Source organism: Ahaetulla prasina, chromosome 1, assembly GCF_028640845.1.
Source record: "Ahaetulla prasina isolate Xishuangbanna chromosome 1, ASM2864084v1, whole genome shotgun sequence".
In the NCBI taxonomy this organism is placed as follows: Eukaryota; Metazoa; Chordata; class Lepidosauria; order Squamata; family Colubridae; genus Ahaetulla; species Ahaetulla prasina.
In genome coordinates, this window is record NC_080539.1 from 31,846,524 (window position 1) to 31,874,204 (window position 27,681).

Genomic DNA, 27,681 nt, shown 5'->3' on the forward strand with positions numbered 1-27,681 from the left:
TGAGAGCCATGTGAGGCTTTAAGGCAGTGGTGGGATTCAAATAATTTAACAACCGGTTCTCTGCCCTAATGACCAGCTGGTTAGGCGTGGCTCGGTGATCATGTGACTGTGTGGGTGTTTTCCAACTCAACATCACTCAAGTCAATGGGTGCTTCGCCTAAGCTGTTACAATGTAATAAGGGTTAAACAGAGAGGCAGTTTCTGTAAGCAGGGCAATAAAGTTTAGGCTAGAAATAACACCAGAATGTTTCCTTCCTGCCTTCCTTACAGGATTAGCCCTGTAAAGTGGAAAAAAACAAAATAAGATTTCTTCCAACAACGGGTTCTCCGAACTGCTTAGAAAGTTAACAACCGGTTCTCCCGAATAGGTGCGAACTGGCTGAATCCCACTACTGCTTTAAGGCCCTGATTCTTCAGAGCAGGGGTCTCCAACCTTGGCAACTTTAACCCTGGTGGACTTTAACTCCCAGAATTCCCCAGCCAGCTTTGCTGGCTGGGGAATTCTGGGAGTTGAAGTCCACCAGGCTTAAAGTTGCCAAGGTTGGAGACACCTGCTTCCAAGGGATTCAATGGATCAGAAGACAGCAATAGCAATTAGACTTATATACTGGTACACGTTGCTTTACAGTCCTCTCTAATACACTGTACCATTGGTACATGTCACCAGAAAAATTGTCCTGAATGTAAATTGCAAATTTACATTGCAAATGTGAGCAACAAGAAGGAACATCTTTTTTTTTTAATCATGTTTGGTGGTCAGTTAAAAAAGCCAGAAAATTTTGGATTCAAATACACACCTCTAGATCTAGACTGCTGACTTAGATTCAGCAGTCCATCTGCATTTAAAAGACAAGGGCCACTCTTTTGAAGAGAAGCAAGATCTACATTTTGGACAGAGAGGACCACTGGTTTGAAAGAGGGGTCAAAGAGGCCATCTGTGAAAAAATTGAGCAGCCCTGTCTCAACAGAGGTGGGGGGAGGGATATGACATCACCTATCTCCAGTCTACAACACAGTCCATTCAGCAATTCCAAGAAGGCTCCACACCCATTTGCACCATTCAGGTGACCCTGAGGACATAGATAAACCTCCAGCTGGCCTCCGTTCCCCACATCGTCAGAGATGAAGAAGCTTCTTGGATGAGAAGTGAAATGTTTTCAGAGAAAAACCAGAAAGTCCAGTTGCCTCTTGAAAAAGCATCTTTGGGGTTGATTCAGGAGACTTTAAAGATTAATATGCAATTGAAACCAGAGGGTTTTTTGGGGGGAGATAGTGGCATAAACAATTGGGAGAATATCAGGGAACTTCATTTTTGTATATTGTAACTGCAGTATGCATAAAGATGGAAAGACTCAGCATTACCCGCAATGGAAAAATGTTGGTGAAGATCATGGAACTTGCTGCGATGGCTAAATTGATTTCTTGGATCAGAGAAAAGACAACATCTATGTTTATTGTTGACTGGAAACCCCCTAACAGATATTTTGCATGAAATAGAAAAAAATGAACTTCTGATTTATGGCTTTGATGATTAGACAAGATAGATAATACAAAGAAGAGAGTTATGCTGTAACAGGGTAAGAGGTAAATTTATAATTGTAGTTGTAATTGCTGTAAAGAAGTTGTTTTTATCTTCTTTCTTTTCTCTTTTTTACTTTTCCCCCTTTCTTGTATTAGTTTTTAATCTTCCTTTTTGAAAAATCTTCAATAAAAATCAAAGAATCATATCATACAGTTGGAAGGGGACATTTAAGAAATTGAATTGAATCTTCTTTTTTTATATAAAGGATTCCATTCATAATTGAGGTCTATTGTTCACTTGAACCTATCCAGTGAAAAGAAGTCCAACATTTTTCTGAGCAATTATGGCTTCACTGTCATACTGCTATTATTCTTAGGATTTTTTTCTCTAACATTCAACTCTGCTTTGCTATAACTTACTTCTATTATTCCATGTCCATAAATGACTGATTACAACTCTTCATCTTCCTTTATATGACTATTTCAGGTGTTTAGAAAATATTAGTCTCATTCGAGACAATGATGAATCCGCATACAGATGGGAGGTTGAACAACTAGCCTCGTGGTGCGACCGGAACAATCTGGAACTGATCACACTCAAAACTGTAGAAATGATGGTAGACTTTAGGAGAAATCCTTCCATACTTCCACCTCTTACAATATTAGGCAACATAGTATCAACAGTAGAGACCTTCAAATTTCTAGGTTCTACCATATCGCAAGATCTAAAATGGACAGCTAACATCAAAAATGTCATCAAAAAAGCATAACAAAGAATGTTCTTTCTGCACCAACTCAGAAAGCTCAAACTGCCCAAGGAGCTGCTGATACAATTCTACAGAAGAATTATTGAGTCTGTCATCTGCACCTCTATAACTGTCTGGTTTGGTTCTGCAACCCAACAAGACTGGCACATATAATTAGAACTACAGAAAAAACAATTGCTACCAACCTGCCTTCTATTGAGGACCTGTATACTGCACGAGTCAAAAAGAGGGCTGTGAAAATATTTACAGACCCTTTGCATCCTGGACATAAACTGTTTCAACTCCTACCCTCAAAATTATGCTGTAGAGCACTGCACTCCAGAACAACTAGACAAAAGCACAGTTTCTTCCTGAAGGCCATCACTCTGCTAAACAAATATTTCCCTCAACACTGTCAAACTATTTACTAAGTCTGCACTACTATTAATCTTCTCATTGTTCCCATCACCCATCTCCTTCCACTTATGACTGTATCCTTACAATTTATATTGACTGTTTCCTAATATGATTTGACTATCGTATCTATTCTATTCTATTCTATTCTATTCTATTCTATTCTATTCTATTCTATTCTATTCTATTCTATTCTATTATCATTAACTAATATTAAAAGTGCACATAAACACACCAATGCAAACACATCGTGAAAATCTTTTACTTGTTTTGAATTAAATTAAGCAATACACGCATCCATGAAAAATAGCTTCCCTATTCTGGTAGCCCAAAAATGCAAAGGATCTGCAAGTTCTTGTGATAAAAATTAAGACGCACAATGAAAAAAAATGGGACAAAATTAAATATAAAGAAGACCAAACTAATGATGACAGGAAAAATAAACAGCCTTAGAACTGATATGAAGTGGGGGACAGCTTTTGCCTTTTAGAATCAACCATCAATAGTAAAGGGATAAACAGTCAAGCAATACTAAACCATAGACTAGCACTTGGTAGAGCAACCATGAAGGCCTTGTAAAAGCTATTCAAGTGTTACTATGTGTTTATACCTACAATGATCAAAATCATGCAAGTCATGGTATTCCTTGAGACATTTCAGAGTTGGACTCTGAAGAGGTAGGACAGGAACAGTAATGATGCCTTTGAACTTTGGTGTTGGAGAGGACTCCTGAGAACACTGTGGACAGCCAAGAAAGCAACCAATGGATCATCTATCAGCTCAGAGTTTTCCCATGAGCACAAAGACCAGACTCAAATTATCCTACTTCAGACACATTATGTAAACACCTAACTTTTTTAGGAAGGGGCTAATCCTGGGAAAAGTGGAAAGAAAGAGAAGAAGAAGACAGCCAGCAGCAGTGTAAATAGATTCAGACATAATGGTAAGGCATCCTTTCTGTTTATCCATCGATTATCAAGAGTCGAATCCCTCCAGAATGTGCTCAAATACTGCAGGATGGTCAGTCTCAAAAACCTTTAGTACCTGCTTTGCCTTGGATACTATACATGTTGACTTGAGGTGATGAGGTGTACCTCATTTAGTACCTGCTTTGCCTTGGATACTATACATGTTGACTTGAGGTGATGAGGTGTACCTCATTTAGTACCTGCTTTGCCTTGGATACTATACATGTTGACTTGAGGTGATGGGGAATTCATTAAATTTTTCAGATGACACCAAGCTGTCAGGAATAGCCAACACTCCAGAAAATAGGCTTAAGATTCAGAAAGATCTTGACAGATTTGAACATTGGGCAGATCCATCTAAGAGTAAAGTCCAACTTGAAAGAAATATTGGGCACTATCTAACAAAATGAAATTCAATGGTGAAAAAAGTAAGGTTCTACATTCAGGCAAGAAGAAACAAATGTGCAGGTACAGTATAGGTGGTACCTCACTCAATAGTAGTAACTGTGAGAGGGACCCTGGAGTCCTAGTGGACAATCACTTAAATATGAGCCAGCAGTGTGCTGCAGCTGCCAAAAAAGCCAATGCCTTCTAGGCTGCATAAACAGAGGAATAGAATCAAGATCACATGAAGTGCTAATACCACTTTATAATGCTTTGGTAAGGCCACACTTGGAATACTGTATCCAATTTTGGTCACCACGATGTAAAAAAGATGTTGAGACTCTAGAAAGTGCGCAGAGAAGAGCAACAAAGATGATTAGGGGAATAGAGGCTAAAACATATAAAAAATGGTTGCTGGAATTGGGTATGTCTAATTGGATGAAAAGAAGGACTAGGGGTGGCATGATAGCAGTGTTCCAATATCTCAGGGGCTGTCACAAAGAAGAGGGAGTCAAGCTATTCTCCAAAGCACCTGAGGGTAGGACAAGAAGCAATGGGTAGAAACTAATCAAGGACAGAAGCAACCTAGAACTAAGGAGAAATTTCCTGACAGTTACCACAATCAACCAGTGGAACAACTTGTCTCCAGAAGTTATGAATTCTCCAACACTGGAAGTTTTTAAGAAGAGATTGGACAACCATTTGTCTGAAATGGTATAGGATTTTCTGCCTAAGCAGGGAGCTGGACTAGAAAACCTCCAAGGTCCCTTCCAACTCTGTTATTCTATTCTTAGATGACTTGGTTGCATAGCATCACGGAATCATGGGCCTACTTTATTCTATTCCACAATTAGTTATTCATCATATCTGATTTGATGTCATCCCTCTAGACAATATTCAGCATAAAATAGCAAGAGTTTTAGAGCAGCATTTTTTAATTCTTTGACTCCAAACTTGCTTTGCTAAGTGAGTTTTGATTGAGATAAAGTTCTTAACAATCCTTGTAGTGAAACACAAGTACAGAATTTTTTGTCCAATCTGATCATTTAAATTATACTGGAAAATTACAGGAAATTCTTCATTTTAATTCAGAGTCAAGGTCTTAGGTCTTAGCAATTAGTCAACTTCAGAGCAGGAGAATTTAGGTGGGAAGAGTGAGAACAGCAGAATCTTTTAGTGTTTGTAAAGTACTAGGAAAAAGGGGGGGGGCTGGAAAGGAAGAACATTGTTTCCCATTGAAACCTTTCTGCTCTTATGGCAATTTTAAGAATTACATTTTTAAAAGGATAAATACTTCCTATTCCTAATTCCATTGTCCCCAAGTTAAGCTTGAGACGTCTGAGTTTTGATACTCAGAGGTTGCAGGCCCTAAGTCCAAACTCAGCAAAAATTGATATACTCGCCTTGAGGGTATGAAAGTTCACTAGATCATTGTGTAAATACAGGATTCAGTGAGTTCATGGAAGGAAGACAGGACACAAGATTCCAAGCCAGAGGATTGCCCAAGTTATCAATCATTCACAAAATTGGCAGAACTCTGCTTGTTTGTTTGTTTGCCTCAGTTTGCATTGCCCTGGATAATTTGCTTTGCTAGGATTGGGTAAAATTAAAAGCCAGGAACAAATCTGTAATCCATTTTATTTCTCTTGCATAGTAAGTCAATTAGTGTGCTTTGAATGGATGGATACTATTTAGCCTAGAAAGCAGGACTCATATTCGCAGTAACAGAACCTTCAGCACTTTGGATAGTTCCTTGAGGAGACAGATGTTGCTTTAACACCAGCCATAATCCAAATAATTACATTCAAATGTATGATTACTGTATTAACCTGTTTTCACTCAATACATTTAATTAAAAACAAATGAAATGAGTTTAGCTTTTGCATGGTAAACTAGCAAAATAAAACAACAAAATGAGAAGATTGCGGAATCGTAACCACTATATCATGCATTGCTTGGTTAAGCATATTATATTTCTAATTAGACACACTAACCCCTGACCTATGACAAAAATTGCTAGTAATTTAAGTGGGCAGAAGCCTGGGTTAGAGTTTTGCTTTATTTATTAGTGGGTAGCCTATTTCCTCGGTAAAGGTGTTTGGGGAGCTCATTGTTTCTCATTGTTTGACTGAGCAGCCACATGAGCCACAATTGAGTGTTATTCACTTGTCAATATGGTTTATATCAGGGGTGTCAAACTCATGTCATTACGGTGGCATCATGGGACAATATCGGGACTATTTTCTCCTTTGCTAAACTGGGCATAGGTGTGGCATGTGTCGCATCCGGCCCACAAGCTGGGAGTTTGACAGCCCTAGTTTATATAGAGTGCCACCCTCAAGTGAACCTTGCACAGGTGTGGGGAATTCATGAGTTAGCTTCCTACTTATCCATATCTCAGTACTGTAATTCCCCTTAACTTGAGAGTCATTTCTTAAAGATCTGAAAACTGGATCATATGTCAGCTTGACATATGGCCTCTGGTAACTATTCTGAAATCATCAGAAGGCAAAACGTAAAATGATTTGATCCCAATTTTATTTCAGAACCCTGGAGACTTGTTTGAAATGCTATTTTTTGGCTACTTCCTAACATTTTAAGGTGTAACATTTTAAAGCCAAACGCCACTCATCTATTTGTGTGTTGACATGGCTCATGAATGTCAGAAGGCAATTCTGAAAATATCCTTGTTCTGCAAAACAGGGTAATTAGAGAAGAAGCTGTACAAAAGCAAGGAAGATGCTTTGTTAATGTATTCTTCAAGAAAATTGTAGTCTCTGTATTTTAATAAAGTTATTCATTTGTTCAATTTTCACGAGATAAATACTACTTTAATTTTCCCCAATTAATTTTTGTCATTAAATGGAGATTCCTTTAGACCGCCTATTTCCAAGTCCTGCATTTGTTGATTTTTTAAAGTAAAATCATGTCTGCAATTATTAAGAAATAGTTCTGTCTGTGAGAAAATTATGTTGTACCAGGATACTAAAGATGATTAATTTCATTCTACAAAAGCTGCCTTGTGAAGAACTCTGAGCATGATCTCAGGGGGGATATTCAATATTACTCCATTTGGTAATGTACAACCTTGTCAAGAAACTTAGGTTGTGTTAACAGAAATGTTAGTGTGTTTGATCAAAAGTATGGGTCTCCTGGGGGTTATTTAACAACTGTTAAAATTTATCCCTCTCATTATCGCCTTCATCACCTTAATGTTTATGACAATTTTCAATAGTATTTAGAGAAAACTAATTTGTTAGAGAAACTAATATATTAATGTCCTAATTTGGTGGCACAGCTCCTGTTTGATTTGCTAAAAGTGTCATCCAATGTTGCAACCTATTCCAGGACCCAGTACTGATTGCTGCTTCAGGTGGCTGGATAGCTGGATGGATAGAGTCTTGGACAACATCACCCTTATGCAGTCTGTCTTTGTGAACTGCTCCTGGGTTACACATTGTATCTCTGAGGTACTGTACAGATAGTCCTCACTTACCAACTGCTTTATTCAGAAATTTCTGAAATTATGATACTGAAAAAATGGCTCTATGACCAATGTCCACGTTTATAAATTTTGCAATGTCTTCAGTCATATGGTTGCCAGTTGTAGTCAGTATATGTTGTCCTGTGCCTGACCTGTTGTTATGCTTTTCTTTCCTTTTGTGTCCACTTGCAGAATGGAGAGATTGGAGAGGAAGGGATTACAAGAGAGTAATCAGGCACACAATAGGGAATACACCTTGCAAGGAATGTTGTCACACTGACAGCCTTGAATGTGCTAAACAAGCAGCCTGGTATATTTGTAACATGTGCCTGATTACTCTCTTGTAATCCCTTTCTCTCCAATGAATGTTAATATAAAGATTAATTCCCTTCCTGTTAATTATCTGAGTACTTGGGTAAGGATTTCAAATGTGGAGGAAGGAGAAAAGGAAAACACGGTCATTGTCATGCGATTTGCCCTTTAGTGATCAGTGTCTATGGAGATTCTCAGTCATCCAGGTCATGGATGTCCCAAAGGTGCTTTTTCAAAAGGCAACTACACTTTCCTTGTTTTACTACAAGATGGTTCTCTTCTCATCCAAGAAGCTTCTTCTGTTCTGACTAAATGGTAGAGAATAGAAGGATTTATATTCCTTGCAGTCATTGGCACTCTTTCTGAGTATCATTGAGGGCATTTCAAGGTTTATCTGTGCCCTCAGGGTCACCTGAACAGGGCAAATGAATGTAGAACTTTCTTGGAACTGCTGAAAGGACTGTGTTGTAAACAGGTCATAGGTAGTGTCATATCCCTCCCACTCTGTTGAGAAAGGGCTGTTCAATTTTGATGTAGATGGCGTCTTTGTCCTCTCTTGCAAACTTGTTGTGAGATGGGTAGCTATATAAATGTGATGAATAAATAAACAAACTAGCAGCGTTTATATCATCAGTGCCTATATGACCTGTGGAACAATAAATCTTACAGATTTCTTGAAGACTTGACAGTTGATGCCATTTCTGAATCTAAATTACAGGATGCTCCAAAAGTGAGGGCCACCACTGAGAAAGTGTGTCATCAAGACTCATCCTCTCACTCTTCATTTCTTGCAGGCAGGGAGTCACGACACACATTTTCTCAATGATCACATAGGGTAAAAAGACTATTCTACAGGTATCTAGGTGCTGAACTACCTGCTGAATTTGACTAAGAAGGAAACTAGATGCAACACAAGAATAAGAGATACACTTTCTTGGAAGAAAGGAGGTCATCAATGTAATATATAAAAATAAACCTAGGAACTAAAGAATGGTAAGGATATTTATTTATTTATTTATTTATTTTATTTTATTATTTAAATTTTTATACCGCCCTTCTCCCGAAGGACTCAGGGCGGTTTACAGCCAGATAAAATAAACATTCCTATTACAAAATAAATACTATTAAAATACCACTAAAAAACTTATTCAATTTGGCCGCAATTAAAATTTAGCAAATAATAAAACCCATTAAAAACCCATTAAAAACCCATCGATAAAACCCAATTAAAAACCCATAAAAAGCTAACCCAGTCCAGCGCAAATAAATAAGTGAGTTTTGAGCTCGCGGCGAAAGGTCCGGAGGTCCGGAAGTTGACGAAGTCCTGGGGGGAGTTCGTTCCAGAGGGCGGGAGCCCCCACAGAGAAGGCCCTTCCCCTGGGTGTCGCCAGACGACACTGTCGCGCCGACGGCACCCCGAGGAGTCCCTCTCTGTGAGAGCGCACGGGTCGGTGAGAGGTATTCGGTAGCAGCAGGCGGTCCCGTAAGTAACCCGGCCCTATGCCATGGAGCGCTTTAAAGACGTTCACCAATACCTTGAAGCGCACCCGGAAGGCCACAGGTAGCCAGTGCAGCCTGCGCAGGATAGGTGTCACTGGGAGCCACGAGGGCTCCTCTATCACCCGCAGCTGCATTCTGGACCAACTGCAGCCTCCGGATGCCCTTCAAGGGAGCCCCATGTAGAGAGCATTGCAGTAGTCCAGGCGAGGCGTCACAAGGGCGTGAGTGACTGTGCACAAGGCATCCCGGTCTAGAAAGGGGCGCAACTGGCGCACCAGGCGAACCTGGTGGAAAGCTCTCCTGGAGACGGCCGTCAAATGATCTTCAAAAGACAGCCGTGCATCCAGGAGAACGCCCAAATTGCGCACCCTCTCCATCGGGGCCAATGACTCGCTCCCGACAGTCAGCCGCGGACTCAGCTGACTGTACCGGGATGCCGGCATCCACAGCCACTCCGTCTTGGAGGGATTGAGCTTGAGCCTGTTTCTCCCCATCCAGACCCGTACGGCTTCTAAACACCGGGACAGCACTTCGATAGCTTCATTGGGGTGGCCCGGTGTGGAAAAGTACAGCTGGGTGTCATCAGCGTACAGCTGGTACCTCACACCGAAGCCACTGATGATCTCACCCAGCGGCTTCATATAGATGTTGAACAGAAGGGGCGAGAGAATCGACCCCTGCGGCACCCCACAAGTGAGGCGCCGCGGGGTCGACCTCTGCCCCCCCGTCAACACCGTCTGCGACCGGTCGGAGAGATAGGAGGAGAACCACCGATAAACGGTGCCTCCCACTCCCAATCCCTCCAACCGGCGCAGCAGGATACCATGGTCGATGGTATCGAAAGCCGCTGAGAGGTCTAATAGGACCAGGGCAGAGGAATAACCCCTATCCCTGGCCCTCCAGAGATCATCCACCAACGCGACCAAAGCCGTCTCAGTGCTGTAACCGGGTCGGAAGCCGGACTGGAACGGGTCCAGATAGACAGTTTCCTCCAGGTGCAGGGGAAACTGATATGCCACCATACTCTCTACAACCTTCGCCGCGAAGCGAAGGTTGGAGACCGGACGATAGTTACCCAAAACAGCCGGGTCCAGGGAAGGCTTCTTGAGGAGGGGCCTCACCACCGCCTCTTTCAAGGCGGCCGGAAAGACTCCCTCCAACAAGGAAGCACTCGTAAGCCCCTGGAGCCAGCCTCGTGTCACCTCCTGAGTGGCCAGCACCAGCCAGGAGGGGCACGGGTCCAGTAAACACGTGGTGGCATTCAATCTACCCAGCAACCTGTCCATGTCCTCGGGAGTCACAGGGTCAAACTCATCCCAAACAACATCACCAAGACCACCCTCAGACACCCCGTCTGAATCGCCACAATTTTGGTCCAGACCGTCCCTAAGCTGAACGATTTTATCGTATAGATAACCGTTAAACTCCTCAGCACGTCCCCGCAACGGGTCATCCCGCTCCCCCTGGTGAAGGAGGGAGCCGGTCGCCCCCAACAGGGCAGCCGGGCGGGTATCTCCCGACCCAAAGAGGGAGGAGGCGAGAACGCCTCGCTTCCTCAGTGCCACTAGGTAGGTCCTAGTATAGGATCTAACTAGTGTCCGATCAGCCTCTGAACGGCTGGACCTCCAGGAACTCTCTAGGCGCCTTCTCCGGCGTTTCATCCCCTCAGCTCCTCGGAGAAGCAAGGAGCCGGTTGGGATCTGCCCCGGGTCAGAGCGCGCAAAGGCACGACACGGTCTAAGGCCCCGGCCGCAGCCCGTTCCCAGGCTGCAGCTAGTTCCTCTGCCGTGCCGTGAGCCAGACCCTCAGGAAGTGGCCCAAGCTCCGTCCGAAACCTCTCTGGGTCCATCAGGCGCCTGGGACGGTACCATCGTAATGGTTCCGTCTCCCTGCGGTGTTGGGTAGCGGTCAGAAAGTCCAGGCGAAGGAGAGAGTGATCTGACCATGACAAAGGTTCAATGACTATTTCCTTTAAGTCCAGATCTCTCGACCACTGACCAGAGACAAAAATCAGGTCCAGTGTGCCTCCCCCGATGTGAGTGGGGCCATCCACTACTTGAGTCAGGTCCAAGGCCGTCATGGAGGCCAAGAACTCCCGAGCTACCGTCGATGACGAGCCGGCAGATGGCAAGTTAAAGTCCCCCATGACTAACAGTCTGGGGGTCTCCACTGCCACCCCGGCAAGCACCTCCAGGAGCTCGGGCAGGGCAGCTGTCACGCAGCAAGGAGCCAGGTACGCGACCAGCAAGCCCATCTGACATCTATGACCCCACCTCACAAAGAGGGATTCACACCCGGCGATCTGAGGTACAGTGGCTCTAGACTCTCTTTAATAGCAACCGCCACCCCTCCACCCCTACCCTGGGCCCTCGGCTGATGGAATGCACGGAAACCCGGTGGGCACATCTCGACCAGGGGCACACCCCCTTCAGTGCCCAACCAGGTCTCCGTAACGCCTATAATATCCGCGGCACCCCCCTGAATCAGATCATGTATTAGGGGGGCCTTATTGGCCACGGACCGTGCGTTGCATAACATCAGACGCAGGCCCAGGCTCTGAGGGTCTTGACCATCCGGGGAACGGGAAAAGTCAGATCGGGCACGCGATCGCCTGTAAACATCGAACGCGTGACCCCTATGTTGATACGATCCCCTTCCGCCATATCTGCCCCTCCCACTTACCGTGCAAATAGACTCACCTCACACAAAGGAACACACTTCCATAACCTCCGAACCCATTTGATAGTCGCCACGAGCATGCGCTGGAACTGGTTTCCTCCCGACGGGCTACCCCTCACCCACCCTAACCCTCCACCCCACCCAACACTACCTCCTCCAACCCAGACCCGTCAGTTCCTACCTCCTTAAAATTCCCATTAAAATTCCCTTTAAAACCCTATTAAAATAATTAATTAAAATCCCTGAGTCTCCTATTTTGGCATGCCATCTCTCGGGTTCCAAAACCCGTCCTCAAGATGGACCCTCGATAATGTGGAGGCCAGACCATGAGAGAGGGAATCTCGAGGGCAAGAAGGTCAGCCGCTGTAAATGTCCGCATGATAAAAGTCCGGCAAACGGACCCATCCTGGACCTGTCAAGATGGAAGTTGACACACCAGGAGTTCCGAGTAGAAGACAGACGGGATATAGGTCTTGGGCGGTAGATGAACAAACCGCCATGATTAAATCAGAGCTCCAACCCCTCTTCTCCAGTCCCGAGGGGTGGTCTATGGGCACAAAGGGGGGGGGAGAGGATATAGTCCTACAATAGTCAAGCTAGGATTGTCCAGGACCATCCTCAATTCCCCCACTGGGGACCAAAGGTCTTCAAACGATCCCCTTGCAGCCAGCCCATGGGCATCCTCAAAGATGGTAAAAAAGGTGCCTACATGGCCCGTGATCGTCCTTCGTTGACAAAGAGCACGAAACACCCGCCTGGTGGGCCAGGCTGCCCCACGGACGAGGCATCTCTCTCCAAAAAGTCCGGGGGGGGGCAAAGGACTCAAAAAGCCCCCACTGACGGTCTATAGACGTCCTCCAGGTGGTAGCGAGGGCGTCCCCTGGACCCGTGGACAGCCTTCAAGATGACAAAGAAGGCGACCATCGGGCCTCTTTGTGGCCGCTAAGCCTGGCCTCCAGCTGGAATAGGCCACTCACCCGCCAGGTTTGCTGGGTCATGCCACGAATCGCCGAACCCAGTCAACCACCAACAGGCTAGGCCCTGGCCAAGCCGGTCCAGCCAGGCCGCCGCCACCGCCGTCACCGACACCGACACCGACTCTTCTGCTGCCGGGGGGAAAGAGCCTCCAGGCCAGGCTGCCGCCGCCACCGAAAGACTCGGCTGCCGCCGCCACCGTTGGATAAGGGCCAGGCTGCTCCCACACCGGCACCGCAGACGAGGGGGGACAAAGGGGAGAGAGGCTCTAGGCCCCTCCCAAAGCAGGGCCAAGCCAGGCCGCCGACCACCGCCGCCGGAAAGCTGCCGGAAAAACCGGCCGCCGCCGCCGCCGCCGCTGGAAAAGCCCGGCCACTGCCGCCCAGCCAGGCCGCTGCCGCCCGGCCTGGAGAGGGCCGGACCGCTGCCGCTGCCGCTGCCGCTGTTGGAAAAGGCCCGGCCGCTGGAAAAGGCCCGGCCGCTGGAAAAGGCCGGGCCGCCGCCGCCGTCACCGCCGCCGCCATCGTCGGCCGCGCCGCCGGAGGGAGAGCGCTCCGGGACTCCTCCCAAGGGAACCCGGAGACGCCCCGCCTCAATTTGCCCAGCCTCTGACTCCCCGAACTCTCACCTACCCGGGCGGGGGGTCCAAGCTGTCAAAAGGACCCCCCCCCCGGTCTGGCCCGAAATAGGCCCGTCGCCGCATCAGCTGTTCAGCGGTGCGGCCGCCATCTTGGACATGCGCAGTATTCTTTACCAGCTCTTTATCAACCTATCCCATTTTTCTTTTAGTAAACTTGGATAGGGACGTGGTGGCTAAGACACTGAGTTTGTCGATTGAAAGGTCGGCAGTTCAGCGGTTCAAATCTCTAGTGCTGCGTAATGGGGTGAGCTCCCATTACCTGTCCCAGCTTCTGCCAAACTAGCAGTTCGAAAGCACGTATAAAATGCAAGTAGAAAAATAGGGACCACCTTTGATGGGAAGGTAACAGCGTTCTGTGCGCCTTTGGCATTTAGTCATGCCAGCCACATGATCATGGAGATGTCTTTGGACAGCGCTGGCTCTTCAGCTTTGAAACGGAGATGAGCACCACCCCTTAGAATTGGGAACCATTAGCACATATGTATGAGGGGAACTTTTACCTTTAATGTAGAGTAATAGTTATTTTGTGGGAGGCAATGCCTCTTCCCCTTTGAGTGGCTATTTTTTGTGCCCAAAATGTTATATATACAACTAAGGAAGTTCTTATATAGGCAATGTTGAGCTGGACAGATTGATTTTATGGAAGTCAGCAATTTCAGTGACTTCATTTAATTACCAAGCCAGGTTTAATGCTCTTCCTATGATGTACAAAGCCCTGAACAACTTGGGACCAGGGTCTTTTTCTAATTACACATCATATTACTTGCTGAGATTATCAGAAGTCTTGCTGTATGTGCCAAGAACCACAGTGTGCCTTCTTGCAGTTGTTCACTTTCTCAGTGGTGGTGTGAGGGCTCTGTTAATTGCAAGAAAGTTTCAGCTTAAGTTGTGAGAATTACATAGATAGGAGACCTGAAGTGCAGAGAATGTAGGCATGCAACTAGCTCCAAAAGATGGGACAAAGGGCAACAAGAGAAAGAAATCCACGATTTCTCTTCATAATGGGCAATATTTGTAAAGGATGCAAAAGGTTCTGGAATGTGACTGGATATATACTGTATTTTGTAATATCTCTTCCACCTTTTCAGAGATAGTTAATGATGTGATGTGCCTGTTGTGTCCTACATACAATAAACAAATATTTCCTATCTAAGTAGCCCTTGTCTCTGGAGCGATTTTGACTGGGGGTACCTACATTCTGGAATGCTCACCCCTGAATTTCATGGGTCAACTATCATTCTAGGCACCTGTTGAACCTGTATCTCTTCACATATGTTTTCTCTACTAATGTGGGTTATTTATTTTCTTTCTGCTTTTCTTCTTTCCTATCTTTTTTCCTTTTTACTGAATCTGTATTTAATATGGGAGAAGGGATACACTCACCCACACCCATAGAGAGAGAGGGAGAGGGAGAGGGAGGAAGAGAAAGAGAGAGCTCTTTAAGTTGTATTCCATATAATTTCCAGTGTTCTGTTTTCCTCCTGCAATGAATTGATCACATAAATGCCAAATGTTGGCCTACACATTCATCTATGCAAATAGTATTCATTAAATGTGTAAAAAATGTAAACATACTCACTGTAATTTAAACTGACAGTGTGGCTAACTATATTTATTCTTGGATTTTAATTAAACCCTGCAGTGGTTGAATCTTTAAATGTGATTTGCACATGCTCATTCTATCTTCTCACAAAAACAGCATCTCCATCACTTCTGGGCAATTAACGCTATCTGCTTTGCTTGCATGCTGTACAACTAATTCTTCCATTGCAACAAGCAATATGGCATTAAATGAGACGGTGCCTGATCTAAATCTCTCAGACTATATGAATGGCCTTGAGTCTAGAAACGGGCATCCCCTTGAATTTTTATTTAGGAATTAGAAGGCTTCTTTGTCAAACATAACTTTCCAGATATTAAACTTTCTGTACAAACGGAAGTCTTTGGACTAGATACAAAGGCAGCCTCATAAAGACTGCAGTATTTCAATCTGGAACCTACAAGTATACTGTATATACTATCATTGGTACCTGCTAAGCAACTCTCATGTATTTTCTTCACTTTCAAAATTATGTTGAGCAAGTAGAACGTCAGTGCCTATCCCTCCTAGAAGAATGACATATTTTGGGAAATATTAAAAAAGGCAGAATATTATATTTCCCCAAAGGGAGAAATGGAAAAAAATCATATTTTTTTCCTGAGGCAGAAGCAGCCCCCTCAAGATCCAAAAGAGGATGAAAGCCATTAAGCCCAACACCCTTTCAGAACACAAGACCCTACATTGCACCATCCGAGAGCAGTGCAAACTTCACCTGGGAGCTCAGATAAATAATAAATGTGCACTGAGAGCATATTCCTTGTGTGTCCAATCACACCTGGCCAATAAAAACTTCTATTCTATTCTATTCTATTCTATTCTATTCTATTCTATTCTATTCTATTCTATTCTATTCTATTCTATTCTATTCTAAACCAGAGAGAAACCAGATTAGCTCAGAGAAGCACCTAGGATTTGCATTTCCTTTTTTGCCTATAGTGCTAGTTATGATCCCTAGATAACCCCTCCGTGACCCCATAGCAGGGGTGGGTTTCAAATTTTTTCACTACCGGTTCTGTGGGCGTGGCTTGATGGGCGTGGCATGGCTTGGTGGGCATAGCTTGGTGAGTGTGACAGGGGAAGGATACTCTAAAATCCCAATTCCCTCCCCACTCTAGGGGAAGGTTACTGCAAAATCCCCATTTCCTTCCAATCAGCTGGGACTTGGGAAGCAGAGAATAGATGGGGGTGGGGCCAGTCAGAAGTGGTATTTACCAATTTTCCGAACTACCCAAAATTTCCACTACCGGTTCTCCAGAACTGGTCAGAACCTGCTGAAACCCACCTCTGCCCCATAGGAATCTGACAACAGCAAATAGAATACATGTTCTTGCACAGAAGCTCAAATACAAAGCTCAAAGAAGTTATAACTCCCCCCCCCCCAACTCCATTTTGTCAGCAGCCCAGAGCCACAAACCCGTGTGGTTCTACTTCATCAATAAACCATCTGTTCTGTCCCCCCTCGCCTCTATCCGAGCGATGGCTTAATTAGCCGGCACTATCAGCTCAGGCAGCAAACTAGCGAGTGTATGCCAAGTGACTCTGTTATCTCCCTTGATGCTGATGAGTCACCCAGGAACAAACAGTACTACAGCTCTAGTTAAGCAGTTGATTTGCCTGCTACGAAAAGGCATAGCAGCCCTCGCTGGTTTTATATCCTGTGGGGTGTGGCTTCATGACTCAGTACTTCCTAGGCCTGCCCCACCCCTGCTTCTGTTGTTCTCGCCTCTCCTGCCTATGAAACTTAGGGTCCAGCCAGGCCTGATTGCCATCAGCTGGGACTGGAGGTGTGGCCTGGGGGGGGGAAGAGTCAGGGGACGGAGGCCTCATTATCTCCTTCACCTGGCTCCTGGAGCTGAGCCAGGGAAGCCGGCGCTTCCGAGGTAAGTCCTGATGGCCCTTCCCCCTCACTTTCCAAGTCACTTTCTGGCAGGGAGCCCGCCTTGGGGGGCGCAGACACAACACCATCTTTCCAATCAACCTCCATTTTTCCGGTGTCTTTCTTCCAGTTTGGAACTAAACCAGATGAATATTTTTTCCCACAAGCTAGTGCAACTCTTCTAATAACAAACGCATCATACTAATTAAAAACTGCCATTTGGCGAGGTCTTTGCAAAATCTTTTCAGGGCCCCATGTCCCCATGCCCCCTTTTTCTGATGCTTTTCTTCCTTTAGGCTGACCAGAATCACTTTTGCAGGAAAAGACAAGTTAGATGGAAAACATCACCTGTTCAGCACACTTTTCTCATTCTTGGTTACCGCTCTGGGAAATGTTAAGAAGAAAAAAAATGGAATATTGCTTTAGCAGCAGGTTCAAAAAGATCATGGACTAATATTGAGTCTTGATGGAACCAGAATATTAATATATTTAGATTAGATTGGATTAGATTAGATTAGATTACAGGTAGTCCTCGATTTATGATCACAATTGAGCCCAACATTTCTGTTAAGTGAGACATTGTTAATTGAGTTTTGTCCCATTTTATGACCTTTCTTGCCTCAGTTGTTCAGTGAGTCACTGAAGTTGCTATGTTAGTAACCTGGTTGTTAAGTGAATGTGGTTTCCCCATTATCTTTGCTTGTCGGAAGGTCGTAAAAGGTGATCACAGGACCTTGGGACACAGCAACGGTCATAAGTATGAACCATTTGTCAAGCCTCTGATGGGGGCCTCTGATAGGGGCCTCTGGTGGCTCAGACTGCTAAGACAGTCTGTTATTAACAGCAGCAGCCTGCAATTACTGCAGGTTCAAGTCCCAGCAGGCCCAAGGTTGACTCAGCCTTCCATCCTTTATAAGGTCGGTAAAATGAGGACCCAGATTGTTGGGGGCAATAAGTTGACTTTGTATATAAATATACAAATAGGATGAAGACTATTGCTAACATAGTGTAAGCCGCCCTGAGTCTTCGGAGAAGGGCGGAATATAAATGCAAATAAAAATAAATAAATAAATAAATAAGTATCTGACTTAGGATCACACAATCATGGGGATGCTGCAAAGGTCATACCTGTGAAAAATGTTAACTTTTTTTCAGTGCCGTTGTAACGTTGAACGGTCACTAAATGAACTGTTGTAAATCGAGGACTCCCTGTACCTATTTCTGAGATTGATCCTGGGCTTTTATTCAATGCTATGGCTGGGTCTGCATGACATAGTGGATAAGATAACAACAGGATTGTGTTATGTGTTATGAAAAATCCAACCATTGCTTTAGCATGTTTTATGAACCAGACCACCAGAACCATGATCTAAAAAGATCTATTACCATTTGGAGAAATTCTGCTGCTAAGGGCTATACACAAGAGACCTCTTCTCCACCAAGTCTGTGGACAATTTACTGCAAATGAATTCTTCAGGGAAAGAAAAAAATTCCAATGTTTTATCAAGGGCAGAACTTCACCGTAGCAGGGGTAATAAAATATAGAATAACAGAGTTGGAAGGGACCTTGGAGGTCTTTTAGTCCAGGGATCTCCAACCTTGGCAACTTTAAGACTTGTGGACTTCAGCTTCCAGAATTCCTCAGCCAGCAAAGCAAATTCTGGGAGCTGAAGTCCACAAGTCTTAAAGTTATCAAGGTTGGAGCCCCCTGTTCTAGTCCAACCCCCTGCTTAGGCAGTAAACCCTACACCACTTCAGACAAATCGTTATCCAACATCTTCTTAAAAACTTCCAGTGTTGGAGCATTCACAACTTCTGGAGGAAAGTTGTTCCACTGATTAATTGTTCTGTCAGGAAATTTCTTTCGGGAAATAATAGCGCCTTACTATAAATGTTCCTTGGGATGAATTTGCTTGAGAATAAACTGACGTACTAGAAACCAAGGAGATTAAAAGTCACCATAGATAGGATTTTGAAATAATAGACTGGCATTCTTAAAGATTAAATAAATACATAAGCACCACAATTTCTCTAAAAGCAATGGCTGCTAAAGTAGAGGAAATGTGGCTTCCAATTTAAATAGAGTAAGCATCAGGATGAACTAAAACCTTATTTAGATTTCAGTCTGAAACTATTTACTGATGAATCTTTGAACCTTTGATCTTTGTACAAATCTCTAGCCTGAGCTCCATCTATAGTAAATCATCTGGAATTTGAATCTCTCCCTGCCAGAAAGTAGATCTAAGTTTGCTGTGCTTCCCGGACCCTTGTCTGGATCCTGCTGGGAATTTCCATCTGACAGAGATCACCACTAAGCCAAAACGTCTTCCATTCAGCTATCTTAAGAATTGTATAACCAGAAAATTCGGGTATACATTAAATAATTAGCAATAGCACTTAGACTTATATACTGCTTCACAGTACTTTTACAGCCCTCTCTAAGTAGTTTACAGAGTCCGCATATGGCCCCCAACAATCTGGGTCCTCATTTTACCGACCTCGGAAGGCTGGAAGGCTAAGTCAACGAATCAAACTCCTGGTAGTGAGCAGTGAGTTAGCCTGCAATATTGCATTCTAACCAGGGATGGGATTCTACCGGTTCGGACCGATTCCAGTGAACCGGTTCACTCCAACAATCAGGTGGGCCCGCCTGCCTGCCCCTGTGCTTTACTGACTTATATCTTCTCAGCTGATTCGCACAGCAGAGCATATTGCCGCGCCTCAGCTGTGTTTCTCCTCAGCAGTAACACAGAAAATAAGTTTTCGTAAAACTGCGCACATGTGCGTGTGAAGCGCGCGATCACCGAACCAGTTGTTAAACCAGCAGGATCCCACCACCACTGTTCCAAGCCAATAAATAAAACCCGATGTCCTCTTATTAAGTAAAACCCAACGACTTCTTGTAGAGCAGGGGTCTCCAACCTTGGCAACTTTAAGCCTGGAGGACTTCAACTCCCAGAATGCCCCAGCCAGCTTTGCTGGCTGGGGAATTCTGGGAGTTGAAGTCCTCCAGGCTTAAAGTTGCCAAATTTGGAGACCCCTGTTTTAGAGTATAGGCATGACCTCAACATGAGATGCAAATTTATATCTGCTCCTATTAGGATTTGGGGTAGAATTTCTTATGCGGTCTAATTTGGATCCCTACTTATAGAGAAATTGGAACACTCATAAACAATAAATTCTCTCCCCACCATCCAAGCTGTCCTCTGGCAGTGTTCTGTATATGAAGAAGGTAATTAAATAAACATTAAACTGCAGTATTTTTTGTTTTACTTATTTTTGTGTTTGCTCCTAGATGGATGATTGCTTTGGGTTAATTGAAAGTGAGGAGTTTTCAGGAGAGGATGGCATGAATGAAACTTGAATAGGAGACAATAAAAAAGAAGTTTGAAGAAATATTTTCACAGGAGGTTATTAGGTTAAAAACCCAGACTTATTCTTTCCTGTTTTCATTTTTAGAGTTTCCAACCTGAATTATCCTCAATTCACATTTTGAAATATTTTGCCAAAATTTGAACAGACATCAGGGTTTGATAGTTGCACAATCTTAGTTTTCCTTTAGATATAGGAAAATAGATAATTCATTCACAATTTTCTTTTTGAATATGCATCAGAACAGAGGTCACCAACTGGTGGTTCCTGGACCACTGGTGGTCCATGAGAAAATTTTGATGATCCACAGAAAAATTATTTGCATTTTTTTTATATTGCACTAAATCAGGGGTCCTCAAACTATGGCCCCTGGGACAGATATGTGCAATGAACGTTTGTGTTGTTGCAGAGAGTCTCCCCCTTCAGGGTCTTCTTGTGTGGGTTGGAGGGGGGCAGAAATTCCGACTTGGGGTCTGTTTCAGCCTCCTAGTGCAGGGCTTTGGGTGAAGGCTGGAGGAAAGTGCCACTGGTGGCAAGGAGCCAGAAGGCCTTGTTCCAGTGGGACTGTCTCATGGCCTGGAACTGGCTGACCATCTCAGCCCGCTGAGCCTCCAGGCGCCTTGCACTCCTGCAGGTCTTGCCTCTGCTTGGAAAGCCTATGCTCCTAGTCCTCAGGTTTTTTTTTTTTTGTTTTCAGTGAGGTGCTTCTGCTGAGCCTCTTTCTCAGTCAGATCCAATTTGAACTGAGCCAGCTGTTTCACCAACTCTTTCTCATAGTGGCTGCTTAGCTCCCACAACTGCTTCTTGTTTTTTTTTTGTTTACATTTATACCCCGCCCTTCTCCGAAGACTCAGGGCGGCTTACAGTGTATAAGGCAATAGTCTCATTCTATTTGTATATTTTTACAAAGTCAACTTATTGCCCCCCCAACAATCTGGGTCCTCATTTTACCTACCTTATAAAGGATGGAAGGCTGAGTCAACCTTGGGCCGGGCTCGAACCTGCAGTAATTGCAGGCTACTGTGTTCTTAATAACAGGCTTTACCAGCGTGAGCTAAACCGGCCCTAAGGAGCCCGGGTGGGCAGGTGAGGAGTGGCTGGCAGGAGAGGGGTGAGTAGAGGCGTCCCTCGATGTGAGTGACATTGAGTTGGCCACGCCTACCCAGTCACATGACCACCTAGCTATACCCACCCAGCCAGTCATTAGGCAGATCATATTAGTGGTCCGTGGGATTTAAAATTATGAATTTAGTGGTCCCTGAGGTCTGAAAGGTTGGGGACCCCCTGCATCAGAAAGCCTGTAGCAAATAAAAGGGTAATAAACTATAATGGAATTTATATGGTTGGTCACTGTACATTGCTCTCTCCAACCTTCCTAGCTACATTATTTATTTATTTTATTTATTTTATTAGATTTATAAACCGCCCTTCTCCCGAAGGACTCAGGGCGGTGTACAGCCAAAGTAAAAAGAAACAATGTACAATTAAAATAAATTAAAAAACTTATTATACAGTGTGGCCGAAATTAAAATAGTTAAAAATCTAAAAGACCCCAAATTAAAACTAGAAAGAAATTTAGAATTTAAAACTAGACAATTTAAGAAAGCCCCGCACGAACAAACAGATATGTTTACAGTTCGCGGCGAAAAGTCCAAAGGTCAGGTATTTGACGTAAACCAGGGGGAAGTTCATTCCAAAGAGTAGGGGCCCCCACAGAGAAGGATCTTCCCCTGGGGGCCGCCAGCCGACATTGTCTGGCGGACGGCACCCTGAGAAGGCCCTCTCTGTGCGAGCGTACGGGTCGGTGGGAGGCATGAGGTAACAGCAGGCGGTCCCGTAAGTACCCAGGTCCCAAGCCATGGAGCGCTTTAAAGGTGGTAACCAGAACCTTGAAATGCACCCGAAAGGCAACAGGAAGCCAGTGCAGTCTGCGCAGGAGAGGTGTCACATGGGAGCTACGTGAGACTCCCTCTATCACCCGCGCAGCTGCATTCTGGACCAACTGAAGCCTCCGAGTGCATCTCAAGGGGAGCCCCATGTAGAGAGCATTGCAATAATCCAGGCGGGAGGTAACAAGAGCATGAGTGACTGTGCACAAGGCATCCCGATCAAGGAAGGGGCGCAACTGGCGAACCAGGCGAACCTGGTGGAAGGCTCTCCTGGAGACGGCCGCCAAATAATCTTCAAACGACAGCCGTGCATCCAGGAGAACACCCAAGTTGCGCACTCCCTCCTTTGGGGCCAATAACTTGCCCCCAACAGTCAGCTGCGGCTGCAGCTGACTGTATCGGGGTGCCGGCATCCACAGCCACTCCGTCTTGGAGGGATTGAGCTTGAGCCTGTTCCTCCCCATCCAGACCCGTACGGCTTCCAAACACTGGGACAACACTTCGACAGCTTCGTTGGGGTGGCCCGGGGTGGAAAAGTACAGCTGAGTATCATCAGCGTACAGTTGATATCTCACCCCAAAGCCACTGATGATCTCACCCAACGGCTTCATATAGATGTTGAACAGGAGGGGCGAGAGAATCAACCCCTGCGGCACCCCACAAGTGAGGTGTCTCGCAGTCGACCTCTGCCCCCCTGTCAACACCGTCTGCGACTGGTCGGAGAGATAGGAGGAGAACCACCGATAAACGGTGCCTCCCACTCCCAACCCCCCCAACCGGCGCAGCAGGATACCATGGTCGATGGTATCGAAAGCCGCTGAGAGATCTAATAGGACCAGGGCAGAGGAATGACCTCTGTCTCTGGCCCTCCAGAGATCATCCACCAACGCGACCAAAGCTATCTCTGTGCATTAGACAACAATAGCTTTGCTTATTGATGATAGTAAGAAACTATAACAACTCAGCTGGGCCTATGATTAGACTTCTGTTGCCTCTGATTTAGCATTGGGCCCAGATTTTAAAACCAAATGTGGCAGTGGTAGTGAAATGATACCCAGAATGGGTAGGGTTCTCTCTCTCTCTCTCTCTCTCTCTCTCTCTCTCTCTCTCTCTCTCTCTCTCTCTCTCTCTCTCTCTCTCTCATTCATCTTATGCCTGGACGCAACCCTAAATGGCTTAAAATCACTAAAAGCCAATAAAAACATTAAAATATAAAAACAATAAACATGAATTGAGTTTAAAATTGAGGAAGATGGGGAAGAAGAGAGTATGATGCACACTTCACATATAGGGTCACACATACTGTAACTTTAAGCTATAAATCCTAGTTAACTAACCACAGTGATTGAATTGCCACACCAAATGAAGCTGTGGTCAAACAAATAATATTACAACTTAGTCTAACTGCTAAATTGTTCCATCAATCAATTCAGGGGTCTCACTTGAAGCACAAATGACCAAGCTCAAATTATCTTATTTAGAACATAATGTGAGAAGATCTAACTCTCTGGAGAAAGTTCTAACACTGGGAAAAGTAGAAAGAAAGAAAAAGAGGACGACCAACGGCTAAGAATGCAAGACCTAGAAGATCAGATTAGAAACAGATCATAATGGAGAAAATCTACGTGGTTTCTGAGAATCAACAACAATTATATGGCACATAATCAATCAATCAATCAATCAATCAATCAATGTCCCATTACAGCTTACTTTTTTGAAGCCATTTTTAAGGCCAGTAGAGCTTATGGGCTGTTGAAGATACAAGTATCTGAGGACTGAGCCATCTCTCTCTAACACTTTACCAATGAAAGTAGGACAAGCTTATGGTCTCATATTCTGTCTATCGCCAAGATATATATCTCCATTTGCACTGCTGAAGGTTTTTATCAGGGATTAGACAGCCATTTGTTAAGATTATCAAGCTTTAGATTTCCTGCATTAAATAGGAGGTATGATCCGAATCTGTATTTCAGTTGCATTAGCTGTTGCTGTATTCCTTTGCTATACAAGCAAACATCTAAAACATTTAAAACATCTGTGTTTTAAAAAGCCAAAAAAATTAATGCTCTTTGGTGGAAAAAAAAACCTGCTGCAAAAATATAAATATTCTACAATATGTTATCAGGTTCAAAATATCCCTCAGCATCTGTGATGTGTGAAAGGGCAAAGGTGTGAACAATGCATAGAACTTTTTGGTGTTCACGTGGACTCATTAAGCTGTATGTGTGCACTGGTGACACAATGCAGTCACAAAGCAGTCAGAAATGTAATTCCAAAAACATCCCAAAGAACTTTTCATTAAAAAAAAAATCAAGGACTGTCCCTGCTAAAATTGTAGTGTAAGCCAGGGGTCTCCAACCTTGGTCCCTTTAAGACTTGTGGACTTCAACCCCCAGAGTTGAAGTCCACAAGTCTTAAAGGGACCAAGGTTGGAGACCCCTGGTGTAAGCTGCAAAGGTTCAGATTGCAATGTTGTCAGGAGAACACTGATACATGACAAAACAATCTAGGTCTGGACTTTAGTTAAACCCATAATGGTGGACGAAGTGTTGTTTTAATGGGCCTTTTATCTGAAACATGGGTCAAGATATTCTTCCTGTACATGGGTTCATGGGGAAGGAATATATGTAGTTTGGAACTTGGAGAAGCATCATTTTAATTTTCGCAGTTGTTTTGAAGGAAAAAGGCTAGATATTTTGATGGAAACAAACTAGAGACAGGGGTGGGATTCAGCTGGTTCGGACCAGTTCAGGCGAACCGGTAGTTGTGACCTGCAGGTGGGCCCGCCCACCTATCTGGGCACTATGCCGTCCTATTTAGCTGCATTTTTTAAGTTGTGCACATGTGTGCAAGCGCGCACATGAGCAAAGTGTACAGAAGGCCGTGCACATGTATTGAAGGTACGCACACACATTTTCGGTGCTGGGGCGAACCGGTTGTTAAATTATGTGAAGCCCACCTCTGACTAGACCTGAATGTAGTTTTGTAAATGGAATTAATATGCATGTGCTTTGCCATGGGGAATTAAGTTCAGTATTGATCCACTATGGCCAGTTCATTCCTACAGCTGTATTTCAGATGACGTTATCCTCTGAGGAGTTCATAAAATAATAAAAAGAAGAGAGAAAGAAGAATCCTTTCCCCATCTGTGAATACAGGTAGTCTTTGACTTAACAACTGTTAAGTCAGAAATTGCTGAACCAAGGGACTTATGACCCCTGCCAGAAATTCTGACCTTTGCAATATTTCTGCAGTCATATGATCAAAATTTGGGTGCTTGGCTGCGCACCTACCCTAATAATTATAGAAGCAGTTGCAACTCTGGCCCCCTCTCTCACATGGCCTTGTCCCTCCGCTGCCTCCTCACCCTTTCCGAGTGGTCTGAGCCTTCTCCCTGCCCCACTGCCTCTAGGTCCATTTACTCTTCTCTTTCCCTGCATTTGCTGACAGCAAACCAGGCCCATGCGAAGCACAATTAGAAAGTTATCATGTACAATCTTTCTCAAAGCTAGCCAGGAACTGGAACTCTGCTGGATGACTTCCTTGTTCCTGAATAGCCTTGAGAAAGATTGCTTCTCTAGACTTGAGGAAAATTTCCTTCACTAGCTTTCCTGGCCAGGAAACTAGCAAAGGCAATCTTCGTCAAGGCTGACATCTCACTTAAGAAACGAAACTTACAACCAAAATTCTGGATTCAGTTGTAGTCATTAAGTTGAAGATTACCTGTAGCATAAGCTGGATTGCTGAATAGCGTGTCTATGGCTTCATTCTTCTTATACTGTAAATGTGACTGGTTAATTTTGATAAGTTAATTTTGGACTGCAAGTCCTGTGTGTCATCACACAGCCCATGCTTATTATTTTTTTTATTTGCATTTATATCCCGCTCTTCTCCGAAGACTCAGGGCGGCTTACACTATGTCAAGCAATAGTCTTCATCTATTTGTATATTATATACAAAGTCAACTTATTGCCCCCAACAATCTGGGTCCTCATTTTACCTACCTTATAAAGGATGGAAGGCTGAGTCAACCTTGGGCCTGGTGGGACTTGAACCTGCAGTAATTGCAAGCAGCTGCTGTTAATAACAGACTGTCTTACCAGTCTGAGCCACAGAGGCCCCTATTAGAGTTAATAGGAGCTCATCTGGATGACCATGCATAGCCTCCTCCTGGATGATTATGCAGTACATAGTATATGCCTCCATAATGCCAAACTGGGCTTCTTTTCATTTTGCTGTGAAAAGGTATCCAAGAATAGTATGTACAGTAACAAATGCTAGCATGTAGGAATGGTGTTCATGGCTATGAAGGAAGAATATACAACAAGATTCCTGTTTCATAAATCGATTGCGTGAACTGTATTGTTTAGAAAATAGCTATAGCAATGGCATTTAGACTTATATACCGCTTCATAGTTATTTACAACACATCCTGAAGGGTTTACTGCAGGGTTGTCAAACTCAATTTCACTGAGAGCCTCATCAGGGTTAGGTTTGACCTCGGGGGAGGGGGAATGGTCGGGTGTGTGTGGCCACAGTGGGCATGGCCAGATCAATGTCACTCATGTCAGGGGTGCCTGTGGCAGCCTGAGTGCTCTGCCAGTGAAAACGGGCTCCCGATCTCCCTTTTTGGCTGCGACAGCCTCCTGCAACCCTCTGCCAGTGAAAATGGAACTTTGGGCTGCAGGTGGCCTACCTGAGCTCTGTTTTTGCTAGAAGAAGCACTGTGGGCCAGTTCTTTGCTGTTTCCAGGGCAGCCCCATGGGCCAGATCTAAGTACCCCATGGGCCGGATCTGGCCCCCGTGCCTTGAGTTTGACACCCCAGGTTTACTGAATCAGCATATTGCCCCCAACAATCTGGGTCCTCATTTTACTGACTTCAGAAGGATGGAAGGCTGAGTCAATCTTTTGCGGGTCAGAATTGAACTCCTGGCTGTGGATAGAATTTGCCTGAAATGCTGCATTCTAACCATTGCGCCTTTTCCATGGCTTGGTGGTGAAAAGAAATGCTTCTGTTAGAAAAAGCGGGTTGACTGGTAGCAATAGTAATAGCACTTATATAGTGCTTTACAGCCCTCTCTAAACGGTTTACAGAGTCAGTATATTGTCCCCAACAATCTGGGTCCTCATTTTACCCGCCTCGGAAGGATGGAAAGCTGAGTCAACTTTGAGCCTTGTGAGATTTGAACTGCTGAACTGCAGCCAGCAGGCAGCAGAAGTAGCCTGCAGTACTGCACTCTAACCACTGTGCCACCATGGCTCAAGTGGTAGAAGTGTTTTAGGCAAAAGAAGAAAAAGAACAAAACACCTGGTTTGTATG

The 27,681-nt window shown here is 44.4% G+C and overlaps 1 protein-coding gene across 1 annotated transcript in view; it reads right to left on the bottom strand.

Annotated features, from left to right (window-relative positions):
- The window catches only part of CIB4 (calcium and integrin binding family member 4), a 49,231-nt gene that overhangs the window by 13,382 nt on the left and 8,168 nt on the right, over nucleotides 1-27,681 (bottom strand). The gene's annotated exons all lie outside the window — the stretch shown is intronic.